We start from the raw sequence: 18218 nt of genomic DNA, 5'->3' as shown, positions 1-18218 counted from the left end.
CTCATGGTTTATTATGATAAAGGTTCAGAGTGTTTTTTTAATTTATTCAGCAAACTTCAACAAGATAGCTATGAAATCGGAAATAAATTTCCAATCTGAAATTACTGAATTAGGCAATATCAGATTTATTTAGGAATTCTCACATTCATTGCAGTTTCAACTATTTACAGCTCAGATTGGTTCATTTCTTAAAAAAATAATTGAATGCAAACAGAAAGATACATGTATCCAAGGGTCCTTTGCATGTGTTTTCCACTACTTGTGTATCATGTCATAAGTTCCATTTCTCCCTTCTCCCCTCCTCCACAATGTGGGTCATGAGTGGTGAAGACACAATGACGAAAAATGGGTCTTCTTTTCCTTTTTAAAAAAAACTTACCCATCCTATCAATGAGAGGTCCAGGTTGGGGAAAGGGGAGGGTAGGGGGATCTAATAGCTGTTTATACTTGTGGAATATTCATCTGATCCCTGGTAATCTAACAGTGGGATTATGTGTGTTCATGGTGGGAGTACATTGTTCAAAGGTAGTTTCAAATGTGTATGATTTTGGCTGCCAGTGGTAATGATACATCTGTATGATGCCTACTCACCTGGTTAGGAGAGTTCTAAACAGCTCTGTGGCACTGATCTAAATACATCATTCAGTAATGATGGTTGTTAACAATGTTGAGGTGTATTTCTTCTATAACATTATAAAATGATACTGTCTTTTCTAAGGATATAGATAAGAACCACTAGCACATTGAGTTGTATTCCACAGCTTTAGTATTTGGATATTGAGTTTTAGTTTTCAATGGCCAAATTTCAGATGCTGCAAAGCTAACTCTCTACCCAAAATTCACAACCTGAATTCTTATCACTAATTATAAATTTTTCCTTCCCATAATATTCTGCATTATATCGTTCTTTATAGTTGGATTGATTGACTGCTCCTCCAATGAGATTGGAAGTTATGGATTTCACCTTTCTTCGTACCAAATGTGCCTTTTCAACACACTTCAAATCTTCCTTTTTTAGGGGCAAAATATTATGCAACCTACTTTTACAAGTCTTCTTCCATACTCAAACCACAAGTGTGTTAGGAGCACAAAAAAGTGCCATTTTTTGATTGGCTCAAATTTACCATCATCCCCTTTATTAACTGTACTTCACCACATCTCACTGAAACTTCCAACATATCCCTGATTCTCCAGGACCAATGCCATGGGAGATTGATTAGCATAATATAAAGTCCTGCAATAATTTGATAGATTAGAAGTTAAATTTGGATCTGGTTTGTCTGAAATATTAGGACATGTTGAATCTTCTTAAGGGAACCCATAAATTCTGAGCCAGGCAGGTCCACACTACTCCTGGACACTATTGATGACTGACCAACCAGCATGACTGACTAATGGAATCTGGAGGTTAGATCCATCACTAGTACTGGAATTCTTTCCACTTGGCTCCAGATAACATTGTAAGCCAATGCCCTAACAGGTGGGCAGTTTGGGCTGGACTGGTAGTGGGAAGCTTACCAGTGCTGTGTGCTGGTAGGTTGTGTGGTTTTATACAGTTCATCTCCATTTGGGCCTCTGCTCTGCCAATCTGCCCCTTCTGGATATAGTTAAGTGGGGCATGTCTGTATTGTGAGAAAGTGTGCACTCCATATTGCAAAACAGAATCTTTTTGTTGCATGGATTGGAGACTCTTTAGCATGGTGATGGGTTTCCACATGAGTCAGACATGCAGCTAACCATATCTCATTGTTTCCAGGAACAAGTTTTTCAAAAGAGGTGATTAACTTTTCGTCTAACTTGAGTGGGAATTTTAAGAATGGATTTCCATTCCTGATGGAAACCGCCCCAAAAATGTAATACATTTACAGAATGGTAAGCAAATGTGGTCCACTTTATTTCTTCTGAATAGTAGGTTCTCCTCTTATTGTATATTCATCTAATTGACCTCAATGCCCTTAATTACCAATCCCTGAAACAGTACTGGGAACAGTTGATATAACGAAAAAGAGAACTTGCATTTAATATCATTTAATGCAAGGAAAAGCAGGTAATGAATGAGGCACTTTGACTCAAAAAGCAATTAACTTGCCCTTGCCCGTGAGGTTGCTTCATTACCCCTTATCTCCATGAATTGCTTTTGTCCTTAATGGTTTGCATTTGAGATTAATTTCTATAATAACAGGCTGCCTTTAGAGACCAAAGGTCAGTCTGGTGATAGAATGAACCCTGGTTTTCGAAAACCCTTCAGTGGTTAACGGTGAAGATAAAAAGAAAAACTGTGACTACTGGAAATCTGAAAATGAAACAGGAAATACTAGAAATACACAGCAGGTTTGTCAGCACCTGAGAGAGAAAAGATTGGTTAATGTTTAGGGTGCAGACACAACATCACAGCAGTTCAGAAGAAGACTCCATACCTGAAACATTAACTTGTATTTTCTGTTTCAGGTGCCGACGGTGCACATTTTCTGATTTTATTTCAGCGATTAACACATCAGAATCCAAGAATCAGACAGCGGGAAAGTGCAGTTGACAGATCAGGTGCAAGTGGTAGTGTTTAAATTATCAAGTACATTCTGTGTAGACTGGTACATTTGCACAAGAAAGTATCAAAAACAGATCTAAGTCCTTGTCGTTCTGAACTGCATAATATTTTGAGTTGCATGGAAAAAAATTCACTCTTAACAAATCTATAAACAAAGTCATGACCTGACATAAAGTTTAATTCAACCTCCGTCAGTAATTCAGGACTGAATCTTCGTTTCAGAAATTTTGACTGCTTCTTCTATAATCTAATATTCCACGTACATGCATTGTGCACGTGCACAGATGTCAGCAGAGAACAATTGGAAAACAGTGGAAGCAGTTACAGGAAATTGGGACAATTTATTGTAAGGTATTACAAATCCTGATGATTTAAGCCCATAAAATACACAGAAACAAAAGAATACTGCAACTTTAATCAACTTATCTTGTGCCTGTAACCTACTGACTGCTCACAGAAAACTAGCCAGTGTCACGCTAGTACAAATATAATATTGTTCAGATAAAGTCATAGGAACATAGAAACAAAACAAAATAGGAGCTGGAGTAGGCCATTCGGCCCTTCGAGCCTGCTCCACCATTCAATATGATCATGGCTGATCCTCTATTTCAATACTATATTCCCGCTCTTAAATATATTCAGTGACTTGGCCTCCACAGCCTTCTGTGGTAGAGAATTCCATAGGTTCACCACCCTCTGAGTGAAATTTCTCCTCATCTCAGTTCTAAATGTCCTACTCCATATCCTGAGACTGTGACCCCTTGTTCTGGACCCCCCCCCCAGCCAGGGGAAACATCCTCCCTGCATCCAGTCTGTCTAGCCCTGTCAGAATTTTATATGTTTCAATGAGATCCCCTCTCATTCTTCTAAACTCGAGTGAATACAGGCCGAGTCGACCCAATCTCTCCTCATACGACAGTCCTGCCATCCCAGGAATCAGTCTGGTGAACCTTCGTTGCACTCCCTCTATGGCAAGTATATCCTTCTCATGACAGATAAATTTAGTGATCTGTAAACAATCAAAATCATGTCATTGAATGGTTGTTTGATTTGTGAAAGCTTCTCTCTGAGGTATTGATTTTCCTTACAATTACAGAGAAAAGAACAATTTTAGTTGATAATAACTAAAGCTTGAAAGAACACCCAATATAATCCCATTATTGAAGGGCAAGGCCTCTTAATCATCCTTTGCCTATTCTGCAGCTTTGTCATGTTGAGTGAATGATTGCCAGTGCAATCCTGTTCACATTCCAGTTTGTGCAAATGTGAAGGCAAAATAGTTCTGCGGGGCTTTGAAAATTTGTTCACCTAGCACTTAACTCATTAAAAAACACCAAGGAATGATAATAACATACGGTTATATAGGTCTAACCTAACAGTTTCATTGCTGTAATCTTTAGTAGCCAAACTGAAAGAAGATATGCCATGTTTCAAGGGTGAATGTCTTCATGAAAAACTATCTGGCAAACTTCGTAGGAGAGGGGGAAGAGCCACTGGACCTGCTCGTGATTTTTGTCATGATGACATCATGCATAATTGACACAACAGGCAGAAATTGCTTGGAAGAGAATAGTGAGCTCAACAGCGTTCATCGTTGTTAGTGGTGAAATGGAGGAACAGGTTCCGGCATTCGCACATGTGCAGTGAAAAGTGGAAATCCGGAACTTGCTCCTGCTGGTTCGCCGGCAATACGACAGCTTCGAATTAAAGAGGCATCGTCCGCTGCAATCAGTGAAATCATTGAAACAGCGCCAACTTGCTCGTCTGCCCAGCTGGAAAGTAACTAATCTCGCCACAAAACAGGTTCGCTTAAAAATACCAGGTTTAAACTAAATTTTAATAACATGGTAAGTCTTAATGACTGCCAAACAACTAAAAATTAAATTTTAAAAATGTGGAATCTCGTAACTCCTTATTTTAATAGTTTTTGGTCATTTAAAAAAAATTAAATTAAAAAATTTTAAACTTTTTTTTACTTTTCCCTTCTGTCTCTTTTATTTAATTCGATTATTTCTTACCCTCTCTTTTTCACAGTCGATAACTGTTTTTACAACGATTGTAATGTTATACCTTTCACTTCCTGGTTTTCACATTCCACTTGCAGAAATTGTTTCGCAGCTTGTTAAAAAATGCTGCAATCTGATTGTTCGAGGGGAGACTGTGCTCCTCTTGTTTCTCCCACAGGTCCTAGCTTCGCTTGAACTGACGCTGGGCACTTCTCCGCTTCCTATTTGAGGGGGTGCCCAAAGTAAAGAACTGCCCTGGTAAGTAAGTTTGTTAATTTAAAACTATGGGGCGGCAGTAATCGATACTTCGCTGCTTTGAGCAATTTCTGCCCCAACTATGCATTTAGAAGCGATTTACATCATCCTGTCATGTTTCTGCAAATAAATGAAAAACATTTTGCCATAAACTTTTCATAAAGATGTTGCACTTTAAAAAAGGTACTGAAGTGTGGCCAGTGCCTGTTATGACTTGCAGGGTGGAGGTGGCATGAGACCAGACCAAGATACTTTGCGTGTATTAATTATTACGATGGCTGTGTGTGCGATACTGAACCAAAGAAGGAGATATTAGGAGGGGTGATTGAAAGCTTGGTCAAAGGGGTAGATTTTAAGGAGGGTCTTAAAGAATGAGAGAGAGGTTTAGGGGGAGAATTCCAGAACTGACGGCCTAGATGGCTGAAGGCACAGTCATCAATGGTGGGGCAAAGGGAGTGAGAGATGCATAAGAAGCCAGAATTAGAGGAACACATAGTTTTGAGGGGTTTGTAGAGCTTGTAGGAAATGCCTACTTTTCCAGGTCCAGGGTTCTTAAACCTGGACGAATAGTCAGACAAAGAAAGTCCCCACCCATGATAGTTTTGTTAATCAAAAGTGATTATTTAATATTATAATTCACACAAGCATGAAGCAAAATCTAGCAATGCATGTAACCATACTCTACACTTAAACAATCAGCAAGCAAATCAAGTAATACATATCACCTTAAAACCAAGGATTTCTGCTTCAAAGTCCGTTAAGATTGATCAAGTCTTTTGGAGCTTTTGAAGTTTTGTTGCTGGATGTCCCTCCTGAAGATCAGCTCCGATAGGCATCCACCTGACTGCATAACAAATTCCGAACTTATGTCTTCTTTTTATATTTTTTTGTCCTTTGGGGAGTAAGTAAAACCCAGGGGAAGTTCAGTTTTGGCCAATCATCCACTGTTGCCGGGCCATGATTAGGCCTCAATGATTGACAGTTTTCTCGCTTCAGACAAGGTGCAGGCCTCATGTGTTTTCCAGAGACCCCCCATTATCAGTGTTGCCATGATGACCTGTCTCTTTCTCGTGGCTTTACAATGGCTGCTTCAGTAGGTTTTTAGCTACTTTATCTGATATCAGTTCTGTGGAATGTGACTCCTTAGTCTCCCATGGTACTCCCTTTCTTTCTCATCAATCGCGTTTTGCAAGCCAAAGAAATCTCTGGAAGCCTTTCATTGTATGTTGTTTTATATTGGCTCTGTTCAAATGCTCCAAAAGGGCAACATTAACACATTCCTTAATCCAAGTGTATTGTCCAAAGGTCCAGTAGGTTTTAAATTCACAATGCTCCAAACAGCAATGTTAACTGTTTTCCTCACAGGCTGGAGGAGGTTACAAAGATAGGGAGGGGCAAGGATATGAAGGAATTTGAATGCGAGACATTTGCGGAGGTGATCTTGGTGGCAACCCAATCTTTGCATCAATGTCAAAAATCAGAATGATGATTCCTGATCCATATACGCAATAAAACAGTGAGATTATGTGACATTTTCAAGTAATATTTAATACTATATACACACACATATATATATATATATATATATATGTTTGTGCATATGCAACAAGGGAGACAAGAGTGTAAAAGAAAGAAATTCAAGCAGTCCTTTTCAAAGATATATATATATCTTTGAAAAGGATTGCTTGAATTTCTTTCTTTTACACTCTTGTCTCCCTTGTTGCATATGCACAAACATCAAACACAATTTGACATAAAATCCAGTGATTAAAGTGCAATTTGTTCAGAATTGGTATTCATCCCTATTCCTGTGTAACCTTTAACCTTTGACCCTCACTACCATAATCTTTTGCACTGCCAACTGGAAACATAAACACAGAGCCATAGAGACAATACACAGGCAGGCACGTAGGCCCCAATTTTAACTCATGGTGGCAGTCGTGCGGGCAAGGGCTGAGGTGGGAGGCAAACTGTGTTGACCTCAGTAGTATGAAATTTTAACTCCTGGCCCTCATCTGCAAAGGCCCCCTCAGTCTCCCACCTGAAACCAGCTGAAAGCAGCAGCTGGCCAGCAAGTGGGAGCAGAGTGTTAGGCAGCAGGAAACTGCCACCGGGAAATGAAGGAACAGGCGGCTGCAATCAGTTAAGTGCCTGGGAGGGGTTTCGGAATGGCCTCGCGGTCGGGGTGGGGGGAAGCCTGGGGCAGACGAAGCCTGAACTTTCCCTGCACCTCCTGGCCCCACATGGAAAGTCAAAATAAAAAGGAAAAACACTTCCCCCTTTGGGCCTCTTCTGGCCCTGACTCCCCTTCCCACTAGCTTGACCTGGCGAGAAAATCACAAGGGCTCCCCATGCAGGCCCATGGTTAAAATAGGAGTCGGGCCCTGATGACATCATCAGAACTTGATCTGCATGTTTAAAGAAAAACCCCGCAGGTTTCCGGCAGATGTCCCTCTCGCCTGCTCAGAAGAGCAGGTTAAAATTGGAACCCTTGGGAAGACAGCGTTATCTTGGTGGATAATTCTCATGGGTGATTTTAACTGCCCACTTGCCCGGCTTCTGCCAGGCAGGCAGGGTTAAAATTGCCCCTGCAGACAGCACTGCAGCACGTGGAATATGCACAGCTAATAGATTTCTAACAGGATTTTAATGCTATTCTAAGTATATTCATTGTAATAAATTAGTAGAATCAGTGTAAATGCTACACAATAAAGGGAAAGAATGCCCTCATTAGTACAGGTACTATGGAAACCATGCACCATTGCAGATATAATCATATCCATCCTGACCTCTCCAAATGCGGTGAACTTTCGTTTTAACGATGAAAACAGAAATGATCTACCACAGATGCATGTTAATAAAATTATATATAGCGTAGCAGATTTCCCATGGTGTTGCTCACAGTAAATTGGAGGATACACCATTTTATAATGTCAGGACGATTACGTCATAAAACATATAATGTTTTATATAATGCTTGATGTTCTCCCATGACAATCTTTCGAATGAGACGTTAAACCATGTCTCCCTGCTCAGGTGGAAGTAAATGATCCCAGGGCAATATTCAAAGTAGAACAGAGGAGTTCGACATTTATCCCTCAGTCAAAACAGGTTAACTGGTCATTTATCTCATTTTCTGTTTGTGGGAACTTGCTGTGTGCATATTGACTGCCATGTTTGCCTATATAACAACCATGACTGCACTTCAAAAGTAATTAATTGATTGCGAAGCACTTTGGGACCTCCTGAGGACGTTAGAGACACGATACAAAAATTGCAAGTTCTTCTAGTGGTGTCGACTTGTAATGATCATGTGGATGTTGTGCTCAGTTTGTAATTGCCAAACCCACGTTACTTTTGCTACCACTGTAGTGATCAGTGCAAGTTTAGTGGACTGATCTCCTATTTATTTACTCAGTTATTCACAATCTTAGTGTCAGCATGATTAAGTGACACGGAGCATTCTGGAACAATGTCTACACATCAATGTCTAAAGTTGACAATTGTAAACAATTTTACAACACCAAGTTATAGTCCAGCAATTTTATTTTAAATTCACAAGCTTTCGGAGGCTACCTCCTTCGTCAGGTGAACGATGTGAAAATAAAATCCTCGAAATGAAATCGCATTTATAATTCACAGAACAATGCTTGGTGAGTACAGACAGTTTTTTCAACAGCCCGTTGCCAAGGCAATCAGTGTGCAGACAGACAGGTGTTACCTGCCAGTTGACATACTAAATAGAAATAATCAGAGCATCAATTTCAGATTAAGATAAAATACATCTCAGTTTTACCAAAGATGGTCATAAGAGGAAACTGACAGGAGCAACAAAGAATCATTTTTTTAAAAAAATCATTGGTTGTATGGGTGATCCTGCCATGTACCGTACTTTCGTGGACAGGTTAGTTCTAAGGTATCCTCATTTCACGTCAACAAAGGCAGTGTGATTGACTTATTATCCAGTCAACAGCTTTCAACATATGTATACAGAATCAAGAGAATAATATGACAATGGAGCATGTGTACAGCTTAAAGCTTAGAGTGGTGTGCATAGCTGGCATTTACTCTGAGGTTAACCCCAACTGCCATCCATTATTGATTATCCTGACATTGTGTAAATGTGCATTAGCTCGCCAGGAGCCTGACCACATAACTTTATTGAAGATGAAAAAACCCTTCACTTGCAATTCCTGATTTTATAAGAACATCAGAATATAAGAAATAGGAGCAGGAGTAGGCCATACGGCCCCTCGAGCCTGCTCCGACATTCAATACGATCATAGCTGATCTTCGACCTCAACTCCACTTTCCCGTCCGATCCCCTTTTCCCTTGATTCCTTTATAGTCCAAAAACCTATCGGTCCTAGCCTTGAATATACTCAATGACTGAGCATCCACAACCCTCTGGGGTAGAGAATTCCAAAGATTCACAACTCTGAATGAAGAAATTTCTCCTTATCTCAGTCCTAAATGGCCGACCCCTTATCCTGAGACTATGCCCCCAAGTTCCAGACTTTCTACCCTGTCTAGCCTTCCCAGAATCTTATATGTTTCAATGAGATCACCAGAGAGTATTGGCCCATTCCGATTGAATTTTTTGAAGAGGTGACTAAAGTAGTGGACAGGGGAATTTCAATGGATGTTATTTATATGGACTTCCAGAAGGCATTTGATAAGGTCCCAGAGACTGTTAGCTAAGTTAGAAGCCCATGGAATCGAGGGAAAAGTACGGACTAAGTTAGGAAGTTGGCTGAGCGAAAGGCAACAGAGAGTAGGGATAATGGGTAAGTATTCACATTGGCAGGATGTGACTAGTGGAGTCCCGCAGGGATCTGTCTTGGGGCCTCAATTATTCACAATATTTATTAACGACTTAGATGATGGCATAGAAAGTCTCATATCTAAGTTTGCCGATGACACAAAGATTGGTGGCAATGTAAGCAGTGTAAATGAAAACATAAAATTACAAAGGGATATTGATAGATTAGGTGAATGGGCAAAACTGTGGCGAATGGAATTCAATGTAGACAAATGTGAGGTCATCCACTTTGGATCAAAAAAGGATAGAACAGGGTACTTTCTAAATGGTAAAAAGTTAAAAACAGTGAATGTCCAAAGGGACTTCGGGGTTCACGTTCATACATCATTGAAGTGTCATGAACAGGTGCAGAAAATAATCAAGAAGACTAATGGAATGCTGGCCTTTATATCTAGAGGACTGGAGTACAAGGGGACAGAAGTTATGCTGCAGCTGTACAAAACCCTGGTTAGACCGCACCTGGAGTACTGTGAGCAGTTCTGGGCACCGCACCTTCGGAAGGATATATTGGCCTTGGAGGGAGTGCAGCGTAGGTTTACTAGAATGATACCCGGACTTCAAGGATTAAGTGATGAGGAGAGATTACACAAATTGGGGTTGTATTCTCTAGAGTTTCAAAGGTTAAGGGGTGATCTGATTGAAGCTTATAAGATATTAAGAGGAACGGATAGGGTGGATACAGAGAAACTATTTCCGCTGGTTGGGGATTCTAGGAGTAGGGGGCACAGTCTAAAAATTAGAGCCAGACCTTTCAGGAGTGAGATTAGAAAACATTTCTACATACAAAGGGTGGTAGAAGTTTGGAACTCTCTTCCACAAACGGCAATTGATACTAGCTCAATTGCTAAATTTAAATGTGAGATAGATAGCTTTTTGGCAACCAAAGGTATTAAGGGATATGGGCCAAAGGCAGGTATATGGAGTTAGATCACAGATCAGCCATGATCTTATCAAATAGCGGAGCAGGCATGAGGAGCTAAATGGCCTACTCCTGTTCCTATGTTCCTATTCTACTCAATCTCTCCTCATAGGTCAACCCTCTCACCCCAGGAATTAATCGAGTGAACCCTCATTGCACCCCCTCCAAGGCAAATATATCCTTCCTTAGCGAAGGAGACTAAAACTGTACACAGTACTCCAGGTGTGGTCTCACCAAAGCCCTGTACAATTGTAGTAAGACTTCCTTACTCTTGTACTCCAATTCCCTTGCAATAAAGGCCAACATGCCATTTGCATTCCTAATTGCTTGCTGTACCTGCATGTTAACTTTCTGTGTTTCGTGTACAAGGACACCCAAATCCTTCTGAACACCAACATTTAATAGTTTCACACCTTTTAAAAAATATTCTATTTTTCTATTCTTCCTACCAAAGTGAATAACCTTACCTTTCCCCACATTATATTTCCTCTGCCACCGTCTTGCCCACTCACTTAACCTGGCTATTTCCCTTTGCAGACTTGGGCATGATTTTACAAGGGAAAATCGGGTGGTTTGGGGGCGGGGGGGGGGGGGAGGCAATCAAAATAATTGCTTTTGGGAGCGGGCCGACATCCTGGCTGGAACCCGTACATTTTTGAATGAGACTCAGGCAAATCTGTGTGCATGCGTACAGCAGTCACCAGGAAGTGCCGCCCCCACTTAAATCTGGCAGGCTGATAATTAAAGGAGCAAATATACCTCATAGAGGTTCTTAAGGTAGTTTATTTTTTGTGTATTGGATAGTTAAAAAGATTTTAACGTCACCTGGGCGGCTTTCCCACGGTTTCCGATTCAGGCCTGGTGAAAGCAGACAGGAAGGGCCGGATCAGTGAAAAATAAACTAAACAAATTAAATAAAATTACATTTCTCATTGTTTTTTAAGGTATGTTTAATTTGTTTACAATGTTGCCAGGACCCCCTTTCACTCTGATCCCGATGTCCAATGTCGGCTCTCTGATCCCGATGTCCGATGTCTGCTCTCTGACCCTGATGTCCGATGTCTGCCCTCTGACCCTGATGTCCGATGTCTGCCCTCTGACCCTGATGTCCGATGTCTGCCCTCTGACCCTGATGTCCGATGTCTCGAATCTTTGTTCACCAACCTCCCCCATCTCTATCCTAACTGCCAATCAGGCCTCTATCTTTCCGCCCACCACCCCCCCCCCACCCTCGGATGTGCAGCTCCGGTCGGCACAAAACCTGGAAGAGGATTTAATTGGCCTCATTCCATCCGGGTTTGGCTCCTGCAAATCACCCCAGACTCTTCCTGCCACCATATTAAAATTGTGCCCTTTGTGTCCTCCTCACAGCTTATTTTCCCACCTAGCGTTGTATCATCAGTAAACTTGGATAGATTACACTCGGTCCCTGTGATGGGGAGAGTGCGCACGTGAGGGGGAGAGAGTGCCTCTGTGATGGGGAGTGTGTGCCTATGTGATGGGGAGAGAGTGCCTCTGTGATGGGGAGTGTGTGCCTATGTGATGGGGAGAGAAGGCCTCTGTGACGGGGAGAGAGTCCACGTGTGATATGGAGAGAGTGCCCGTGTGATGGGGAGAGAGTCCACGTGTGATATGGAGAGAGTGCCCGTGTGATGGGGAGAGAGTCCAGGTGTGATATGGAGAGAGTGCCCGTGTGATGGGGAGAAAGTGCCCGTGTGCTGTGGAAAGTATGCCCTTATCATGGGGAGAGTGTGCCCCTGTGACGGGGAGAGTGTGCCCGTGTGATGCGGAGAGAGTGCCCGTGTGACGGGGAGAGAGTCCACGTGTGATATGGAGAGAGTGCCCGTGTGATGGGGAGAGAGTCCAGGTGTGATATGGAGAGAGTGCCCGTGTGATGGGGAGAAAGTGCCCGTGTGCTGTGGAAAGTATGCCCTTATCATGGGGAGAGTGTGCCCCTGTGACGGGGAGAGTGTGCCCGTGTGATGCGGAGAGAGTGCCCGTGTGACGGGGAGAGAGTCCACGTGTGATATGGAGAGAGTGCCCGTGCAATGGGGAGAGAGTCCAGGTGTGATATGGAGAGAGTGCCCGTGTGATGGGGAGAAAGTGCCCGTGTGCTGTGGAAAGTATGCCCTTATCATGGGGAGAGTGTGCCCCTGTGACGGGGAGAGTGTGCCCGTGTGATGCGGAGAGAGTGCCCGTGTGACGGGGAGAGAGTGCCCGTGTGACGGGGAGAGTATGCCCGTGTGACGGGGAGAGTGTGCCCGTGTGATGGGGAGAGACTGCCCCTGTGACGGGGAGAGACTGCCCGTGTGATGGGGAGAGAGTGCCCCTGTGACGGGGAGAGAGTGCCCGTGTGACGGGGAGAGAGTGCCTCTGTGACGGGGAGAGAGTGCCCGTGTGACGGGGAGAGAGTGCCCATGTGACGGGGAGAGAGTGCCCGTGTGATGCGGAGAGAGTGCCCGTGTGACAGGGAGAGAGTGCCCGTGTGACGGGGAGAGAGTGCTCCTGTGACGGGGAGAGAGTGCCCGTGTGACGGGGAGAGAGTGCCCGTGTGACGGGGAGAGACTGCCCGTGTGACGGGGAGAGTGCCCGTGTGACGGAGAGAGTGTGCCCGTGTGACGGGGAGAGAGTGCCCGTGTGACGGGGAGAGAGTGCCCGTGTGACAGAGAGAGTGCCCCTGTGACGGAGAGAGTGCACGTGTGATGGGGAGATTGTGCCCGTGTGACGGGGAGAGTGCCCGTGTGACGGGGAGAGAGTGCCCGTGTGACGGGGAAAGAGTGCCTCTGTGACGGGGAGAGAGTGCCCGTGTGACGGGGAGAGAGTGCCCCTGTGACGGGGAGTGTGTGCCCGTGTGACGGAGAGAGTGCCCCTGTGATGGAGAGAGAGTGCCCGTGTGACGGAGAGAGTGCCCGTGTGACGGGGAGATTGTGCCCGTGTGACGGGGAGAGAGTGCCCGTGTGACGGGGAAAGAGTGCCTCTGTGACGGGGAGTGTGTGCCCGTGTGACGGGGAGAGAGTGCCCGTGTGACGGGGAGAGAGTGCCCCTGTGACGGGGAGTGTGTGCCCGTGTGACGGGGAGAGAGTGCCCGTGTGACGGGGAGAGAGTGCCCGTGTGACGGGGAGAGAGTGCCCGTGTGATGGGGAGAGAGTGCCCGTGTGACAGAGAGAGTGCCCGTGTGACGGGGAGAGTGTGCCCGTGTGACGGGGAGAGAGTGCCCGTGTGACGGGGAGAGAATGCCTCTGTGACGGGGAGAGAGTGCCTCTGTGACGGGGAGAGTGTGCCCGTGTGACGGGGAGAGAGTGCCCGTGTGACGGGGAGAAAGTGCCCGTGTGACGGGGAGAGAGTGCCCCTGTGACGGGGATTGTGTGCCCGTGTGACGGGGAGAGACGGCCCGTGTGATGGGGAGAGAGTGCCTCTGTGACGGGGAGAGAGTGCCCGTGTGACGGGGAGAGAGTGCCCGTGTGACGGGGAGAGAGTGCCTCTGTGACGGGGAGAATGTGCCCGTGTGACGGGGAGAGAGTGCCCGTGTGACGGGGAGAAAGTGCCAGTGTGACGGGGAGAGAGTGCCCCTGTGACGGGGATTGTGTGCCCGTGTGACGGGGAGAGACGGCCCATGTGATGGGGAGAGAGTGCCTCTGTGACGGGGAGAGAGTGCCCGTGTGACGAGGAGAGAGTGCCCGTGTGACGGGGAGAGAGTGCCCGTGTGACGGGGAGAGAGTGCCCGTGTGACGGGGAGAGTGTGCCCATGTGACGGGGAGAGACTGCCCGTGTGACGGGGAGAGAGTGCCCCTGTGACGGGGATTGTGTGCCCGTGTGACGGGGAGAGACTGCCCGTGTGACGGAGAGAGTGTGCCCGTGTGACGGGGAGAGAGTGCCCGTGTGACGGAGAGAGTGTGCCCGTGTGACGGGGAGAGAGTGCCCATGTGACGGGGAGAGAGTGCCCGTGTGACGGAGAGAGTGCCCCTGTGACGGAGAGAGAGTGCCCGTGTGATGGGGAGAGACAGCCCCTGTGACGGGGAGAGACTGCCCGTGTGACGGGGAGAGAGTGCCTCTGTGACGGGGAGAGAGTGCCCCTGTGACGGGGAGAGAGTGCCCGTGTGACGGAGAGAGTGCCCGTGTGATGGGGAGAGAGTGCCCCTGTGACGGGGAGAGAGTGCCCGTGTGACGGGGAGAGAGTGCCCGTGTGACGGGGAGAGACTGCCCGTGTGACGGGGAGAGAGTGCCCCTGTGACGGGGATTGTGTGCCCGTGTGACGGGGAGAGACTGCCCGTGTGACGGAGAGAGTGCCCGTGTGACGGAGAGAGTGTGCCCGTGTGACGGGGAGAGAGTGCCCGTGTGACGGGGAGAGAGTGCCCATGTGACGGAGAGAGTGCCCCTGTGACGGAGAGAGAGTGCCCGTGTGACGGAGAGAGTGCCCGTGTGACGGAGAGAGTGCACGTGTGACGGGGAGATTGTGCCCGTGTGACGGGGAGAGAGTGCCCGTGTGACGGGGAGAGAGTGCCCGTGTGACGGGGAAAGAGTGCCTCTGTGACAGGGAATGTGTGCCCGTGTGACGGGGAGAGAGTGCCCGTGTGACGGGGAGAGAGTGCCCGTGTGACAGAGAGAGTGCCCGTGTGACGGGGAGAGTGTGCCCGTGTGACGGGGAGAGAGTGCCCGTGTGACGGAGAGAGTGCCCGTGTGACGGGGAGAGAATGCCTCTGTGACGGGGAGAGAGTGCCTCTGTGACGGGGAGAGTGTGCCCGTGTGACGGGGAGAGAGTGCCCGTGTGACGGGGAGAAAGTGCCCGTGTGACGGGGAGAGAGTGCCTCTGTGACGGGGAGGGAGTGCCCGTGTGACGGGGAGAGAGTGCCCGTGTGACGGGGAGAGAGTGCCCGTGTGACGGGGAGAGAGTGCCCGTGTGTTGGAGAGAGAGTGCCCGTGTGACGGGGAGAGAGTGCCCGTGTGTTGGAGAGAGAGTGCCCGTGTGACGCCGTGTGTTGGGGAGAGAGTGCCCGTGTGACGGGGAGAGAGTGCCCGTGTGACGGGGAGAGAGTGCCCGTGTGTCGGGGAGAGAGTGCCCGTGTGACGGGGAGAGAGTGCCCGTGTGTTGGAGAGAGAGTTCCCGTGTGACGGGGAGAGAGTGCCTGTGTGATGGGGAGAGTGTACTTCTGTGATGAGGAGAGGAATTCAGGACCGGAAGGGATCTAACGAGAATTGCAAGGTAATATGCTGAAATCTGAAAGCCTGCCTGTATAAAGAAACAAGAGCTAGTTTTATTGAAAGAAATAACTTTCTCAGTTCCAGCAATTTTTGGAAAGTGACGGTCAGCAAAATCTGTTAAATATGGATAAAACCAAATATCCTTTATTTTTACAATCTTTTTTTGATTAAAAGTTGATAAACTATGAAGGAAAAAGTGTTCTCGAATTAACCAGAAGGCATTTTTTTAAATAAAATTGAAAGCACAGTACGTGCAGAAGGGTTGGGGCAGCATTTGGAAGTCATGTGTACATTTCTAAATTTGCTGCGAACAACAGGTTTTCACAGCTTCAGTGTTTACCTATTCACAATTTACAATTCCTCTGCATGATATGCCTTTGTGATCACAAATCCACTCAATTCTTTTCTCTTTGAGGTTCTTTTTTTGTCAGCTGGAATTTTTGTCAGCTGTAGCTATAGCAACGGGATGCTGCTAATTCTAAAGGCTGACCAAAGATGGGCTCTCTCTCCATTAACAGGTACATTGCAGAGTGCTGTTTGAATTTCATTTGTACAACTTGGTGACTTTCTTGATGTCACTGAATTTCTTGCACCATTTCAACAGTACACTGGGTCACAGACATTACATTGACTCTCTGGGCCACTTCCCCACAGCGACAACACCCGAAGCTGAGAACTGACAAGAGTTATCAAAGTTAGGAGCGTAATAGAAGCAGCTGGTGAATTCAGCAAGACAAAGTGGGGAGAGAGTATTTTTAGCCACAAGTGATCAAAGTCAGGTGATTCAAAGGAGCTGAGACGAGCACCAGGGACATCAAAATCAACATAAGCCCACATCCTTACTTTGGATCAGAAGTTGGAGTACAATGTTTGAGAGGAAGATTAGATGGGGAAAAGAGTCAGAAAGAAGTGAAATCTGAGTTTCAGTAAGAAAATAAAGATGAGCACAGAATGAGTCACAGTTGTTCAAATTCGTACTCATGCTAGCTTTTCTGTCACCTATTATGACTTCTGTCAAAAATCTTTTCTGCTAAATACAGACCTATTATGTATTGCACTAATGCAACACAGACAGAAATTTAAAGACGGTTAAGGGGAGATTTAATTCCGGTGTTCAAAATTATATGGGGTTTTAATATGGTAGATAGGGAGAAACTGTTTCCACTGGTAGGGTCGGTAACCATAGGACACAGAGTTAAGATAAATGGCAAAAAAGCCAGGGGGGAGATGAGGAGAATTTTTTTTAACTCAGCAAGCTGTTATGATCTGGAATGCACTGTCTGAAACAGTGGTGGGAATCAGATTCAATAATAACTTTCAAAAGGGAATTGGATATATATTTGAAAAGGAAAAATTTGCAGGGAAAGAGCAGAGGAGTGGGACTAATTGGTAGCTCTTTCAGAGAGCTAGCACAGGCACAATGGGTCGAAAGGCCTCCTCCTGTGCTGTATGATTCTATGAAATTAAATTTTTTATCACTTTCAACATCACCTGAGGAGCTATGGGAGTGTTTGTGATGCTACAATTGACCTCAGTGACCAGGGTTAGGGAAGCGGAAAATCAGCCACCGTTCCCTCCTCTGATTCTAACGCAGCGACTTCTGCTGGAGAGTGTGCACATATGGTCATTGAGTGAAGACGGGGTCGGATTCTGCTATTGAAAAACCTGACAACGCTCACTGTCTGGGCTCACACATGAACAAAAGCCACTAGGATGGCATACTGGAGGGTGGTTGGCACTCAGGGAGCTGCACCATGAGTCGGTGCCTTTGGCAGAAAGGGAGAAAACTGGGCAGGAAAAAAAATAATAAACCCAGCCCCATGCATTTTAATTCCTTGATGTTGGCTCTGTGTGATGTGGAGATTCGGGGGAACCAGAAGTAAACCCTGATACCGTGCCTCAGGAAAAACGGACACTTTATAACTTATTTTACAAGCTGAGAAAGAACAGGTTTTCGCACCACAGAGGAAGGAAGCCTAAAGTATCTGCTTGTACATTCCTTCCCGTCTGAGCTCACTGCAACGTTTTTCATGCGTTAGTGACACACTCAAAGTTTATTTAATGATAAATGAACACTGAATTTGCCTGAAACAAAATAATTTTGTTACCTTCATCGTTCCCAGCGCTCCAGTTTCTCTTTTACCTCTGCAGTCACCACAGTCTTTGTAAATAATATCCGATGTATAATTTAACCTCTGTGTTAATAGTGAAAAATGAATATACATATGTAGAACAGAACAAACAACCTCTGCTCCACTGACTCCTGACTTGAGGGGGAGGGGAAGAAAGGCTGGTTCACATTTCCTCACCAGACTTCCTCACAATTGAATTTTGGCACCAATGTGTCTGTTTTTTCTCTACTGATGAATGGTAAACTGACATTCTGTGGTTCTGACACCTGAACATGAAATCTTAGAGGAAATCATCCTGCAATCCAGTTAGCTAGCGTCCCAGCTAACATGAAATAAATCA

General features: G+C 45.6%; 1 long non-coding RNA gene across 1 annotated transcript; it reads right to left on the bottom strand.

Moving 5' to 3' along the window:
- Window positions 1-2906: 2906 nt before the first annotated feature.
- On the bottom strand, window positions 2907-18008 carry LOC137335475 (uncharacterized). The gene is made up of 4 exons (XR_010966428.1): window positions 17855-18008; window positions 5532-6298; window positions 4616-4926; window positions 2907-3554 (listed from the first exon to the last, which is right to left on the bottom strand). It is a non-coding gene; the product is annotated as an uncharacterized lncRNA (long non-coding RNA).
- Window positions 18009-18218: the final 210 nt, after the last annotated feature.

Source organism: Heptranchias perlo, chromosome 19, assembly GCF_035084215.1.
Source record: "Heptranchias perlo isolate sHepPer1 chromosome 19, sHepPer1.hap1, whole genome shotgun sequence".
Taxonomy (NCBI): domain Eukaryota; kingdom Metazoa; phylum Chordata; class Chondrichthyes; order Hexanchiformes; family Hexanchidae; genus Heptranchias; species Heptranchias perlo.
This window is presented reverse-complemented; position numbering and strand designations above follow the sequence as displayed.